This window comes from Galeopterus variegatus, unplaced genomic scaffold (genome assembly GCF_000696425.1).
Source record: "Galeopterus variegatus unplaced genomic scaffold, G_variegatus-3.0.2 Scaffold2916, whole genome shotgun sequence".
NCBI classification, from domain to species: Eukaryota; Metazoa; Chordata; class Mammalia; order Dermoptera; family Cynocephalidae; genus Galeopterus; species Galeopterus variegatus.
The window spans coordinates 239,969-244,499 of NW_007729027.1; the positions used below are offsets into that span (position 1 = coordinate 239,969).

General features: G+C 40.2%; 2 pseudogenes; both read left to right on the forward strand.

Annotated features, from left to right (window-relative positions):
• The first annotated feature begins 3,695 nt into the window (after window positions 1–3,695).
• On the forward strand, window positions 3,696–3,940 carry LOC103599338 (annotated as a pseudogene).
• A 4-nt stretch (window positions 3,941–3,944) lies between these two features.
• The window catches only part of LOC103599339, a 1,413-nt pseudogene continuing 826 nt past the window's right edge, over window positions 3,945–4,531 (forward strand).

Consider the following 4,531-nt stretch of genomic DNA (forward strand, 5'->3'; position numbering starts at 1 on the left):
ACAAGAACACACTTTATGGATTCATTCTTCTGCTGATGAAATCTGGGTGGTTTCTAGCTTTTTGGTTTTGGGATTTTTCTTTTTCTTTTTTGTGCTATCATGACAGTGTTGCCTGTACAAGGCCAGCCTTTTGAGCCAGAATCCTCTACAGTAGATATCCTGGGGTGGAATGACTGGGTCATAGGGTGTTCATTTCTTCAACTTTACTGCATAACATGAAAAGTGATTTTTGTAATTTAGACTCCCACCAGTATGAAGTGCACACTGTTCCACACTGTCATCAATAATTGATGTTGTTATTACCTAGAATTTTTAAAATTTTAAATTGTTGGCAGTCCTGTATGAATAATATCATGACCAGGTACAGGATTCTGCCTTTTTCCTCTCAGTAGAGTTTCAAGCATCTCCAGATGAAAGGGCACATCAAGTTTCAGGCAGGATTCATCCCAGGGATGCAAGGATGGTTCAACATACACAAATCAATAAATGTGATACACCACATCAACAAAGTCAAGGACCCAAACCACATGATTATCTCAACAGATGCAGAAAAAGCATTTGACAGAATTCAATATCCTTTTATGGTAAAGACTCTCAACAAATTAGGTATAGAAAGAAAGTATCTCAACACAGTAAAAGCCATATATGACAAACCACTGCCAATATCATCCCAAATAGGGAAAATCTGAAAGCTTTTTAAGGACAGGAACAAGACACGGATGCCCACTCTCACCACTCCTATTTAACGTAGTATTGGAAGTACTAGCCAGAACAATCAGGCAAGAGAAGGAAATAAAGGGCATCCAAACTGGAAAAGACAAAGTCAATTGTCCCTGTCTGCAGATGACATGATCCGATATATAGAAAAGCCTAAAGACTCTGAAAAAACTCTTAGAGCTGATAAACAAATTCAGTAAAGTTGCAGTATACAAAATTAATATACAAAAATCAGTAGCATTTTTATACTCCAACAACAAACTAGCAGAAAAAAAAAAAAATCAAGAAAGCAAGCCCATTTACAAGAGCTACCAAAAAAATAAAATACCTAGGAATCAATTTAACCAAGGAGGTGAAAGATCTCTACAATGACAACTATAAATCACTGCTGAAAGAAATTAAAGAAGACACAAAAAGATGGAAAGACATTCCATGTTCACGGATTGGTATAATTAACATTGCGAAAATGTCCATACTATCCAAAGTGATTTACAAATTCAATGCACTCCCTGTCAAAATATCAATGAAATTCTTCATAGAAACAGAAAAAACAATCCTAACATTCATATGGGACAACAAAAGACCCTGAATAGCCAAAGCAATCCTGAGCAAAAATAAAATAAAGCCAGAAGCATTACACTACCTGACTTCAAATTATACTACAAAACTGTAGTAACCAAAACAGCATGGTACTGGCATAAAAACAGACACTCAGACCAGTGAAACAGATTAGAGAACTCAAAAATCAACCCTTGTACTTACAGCCAACTGATCTTTGACAAAAGTCACCAAGAACATACAGTGGGGAAAGGACAGCCTCTTCAATAAATGGTGCTGGGGATACTGGACATCCATATGCAGAAGAAAAAAACTAGACCCTTACCTCTTGCCATATACAAAAATTAACTCTAATTGGATGAAAGACTTAAATCTAAGACCTGAAAGTATAAATCTCCTGGAAGAAAACATAAGAGAAAACTTCAGGATGTAGGACTGGGCAAAGAATTTATGAATAAGATCTCAAAAGCATAGGCACCGAAAGAAAAAATAAACAATGAGATTATATCAAACTAAAAAGGTTTTGCACAGCAAAGGCAATAATCAACAGAGTGAAAAGGCAACCTAGAAAATGGGAGAAAATATTTGCAAACTATGCATCTGACAAGGGTTTAATATCCAGGACATACAAGGAACTCAAACAACTTAACAGTAAAAGAACAAATAATCTGATTAACAAATGAGCAAAATAGACATTTCTCAAAGGGAGACATACAAGTGATCAACAGGTATATGAAAAATGCTCAACATCACGAATCATCAGGGAAATGCAAATCAAAACCACATTGAGATATCATCTCACGCCTGTCAGACTGGCTATTATGAAAAGACAGAGAATAACAAATGCTGACGAGGATTCAGAGAAAGGGGAACTCTTCTGTGCTGTTGGTGGGAGTGTAAATTAGTGCAGCCGTTATGGAAAACAGTATGGAGGTTTCTCAAACAATTACAGATAGGGCTACCAGTAATCCCGCTCCTGGATATATACCCAAGGTTATGGAAATCATCATGTCAAAGGGTTACCTGCACTCCCATGTTCATTGCAGCTCTATTCACAATAGCCAAGATATGGAACCAACCTAAATGTCCATCAATGGGGGAAAAAAGAAGACTGGGTAAAGAAAATGTGGTATATGTACACAGTGGAATACTACTCAGCCATAAAAAAGAATGAAATTCTGCTGTTTGCAGCAACATGGGTGAGCTTGGAGAAAATTAAGTTAAGTGAAATAAGCCAGGCACAGAATGAGAAATACCATATGTCCTCACTCATAAGTGTGAGCTAAAAAGTAAATAAATAGAAAGAAAGAAAAAAGAAAGAAGGAGAGAAAGAAAAAGAACAGTCACTATAATACATTGAACTTACAAAAGGAGAGAACAGACGGTGCTTACTAGAGTGGGAAAGGGGGAAGGTTAGGGAGAAATTGGTTAATGGACACAAAGAATGATTACATTTTATAATGATGAATATAGTAATTATCTTGATTTGAGCATCACATATTGCACACAGGTAGGTATTGATATTCAACTCTGTACCCCACAAATATGTACAATCAATTATGTTTTCATAAAAAAAATGTTTCAGGCAGAATTAGCATGATGAAATTCCTAAATTCTAGGGAAAACTTTTACAAATATTTCAAAATTCCAGACAAAAAAACCCCTTTTGCTTACCAAGAGACTATAAATTACATCAGACTTATTTGCCATCCTGGAAGTCAGAAGACAAAGGAACAGTGTACTCATTACAACAAGGTGGTTGGGTCTGGACTTTTATAATCCCCACTTTATAGATGAGGAAACAGAGAGGTTAGAGTAAGTTCTTTAAGAATGCAAACCTAGTAAGTAACTTATGATTCAGACTTACACTGTCTCACTCCGGAACAGACACTTTTAACTACTACACTCTCCTAAGTAAGACTGGAATATCAGGAAACTACGTAAACATGTAAAGTCCTTATACCCCAAATGAATGGCAAAGAGAAATTCTAAAGGCACTGTCATTACAATGAGGACCAAGAGAGGGATGCTTGTTATCACCACTGTTACCTAGCACTGTTCTAGCTAATGCAATTGGAAAAGAAAGGAGCAAAGACCACCTAAATATGTGAAAAAAGTGAAAAAATTGTCTTTCTTTGCAGATGATATAGTTATATATCTAGAAAATTCAAGTGATTCAACAAGAACAACAAAAATCTGATGTTGGGAGAGCAGGGCATGGGCGCCGTCGGGCAGGGCGAGGTGGGGCCGTTGCAGGCTGCAGCTGCGGTCACCACGGTGGCCCCGACTCGCCTCCTGACTTGGTAAACTGGGGCAGCCAGTGGCACTGCGAACGACCTTTTGAGGCAGTGTCTGGGATCCAGTGCAAGTCGAATCATTGTTCAAATGAGGTGCAATTGAAAAGCACCCTCTCTGCAGACATGTCAAAAACCAGCAAATCTAAGTCTGGATCTGGTTCTTCTGCTTTACCATCGGCATCAAGGTCTCGCTCTCGCTCATTTCCTTAGCCTTGGTCCTGAAGCCAATCTGTCTCCTGTTCAAGGAAGCGCAGGCGAGCTCTAGGTCTCCTTCTAGATCACATTCTCCAGCTCATAACAGGGAAAGAAATCACCCAAGAGTATATCAGAATCGGGACTTCGGAGGTCACAACAGAGGCTTTATCCGGGGGCTGTGGAAACTACTGCTCATGCTGGCAGAATTACCAGCAAGTCTACAGTCCTCGTCGGGACCGTTCCAGATCTCGGTCCCTGAAGAGAAGGTCCCCTTCACCAAGGCCCAGGAGCCATTCTAGAAACTCCGATAAGTCTTCTTCTGACGGTCAAGGCTCTTCTCATCCTCTCGTTCTTCCTCCAGCCTCAGCCGAGTTGAATCTTCTAAGCCCAAGTCTGCAAAGGAGAAAAAGTCCTCTTCCAATGACAGCTGGCCATCTCAGGCTGCTGGGGGTAACCAGGGAGATGGCGCCAAGGAGCAGACATTTTGAATCTTCTAAGCCCAAGTCTGCAAAGGAGAAAAAGTCCTCTTCCAAGGACAGCTGGCCATCTCAGGCTGCTGGGGGTAACCAGGGAGATGGCGCCAAGGAGCAGACATTCACTGAAGGCTCCTCTCAAGACACAAAAGCATCTGAGAGCTCAATACCATGGCCAGGTGCCACCACCTACAGCACTGGTTCTGCACCAGGGGCCATGGCAGTTTCTGAGCTGAGTCTCCAGGAGTGGAGCCCAGCTCTCAAAAGACCCCTCCAGTCTATGGTGGTGAG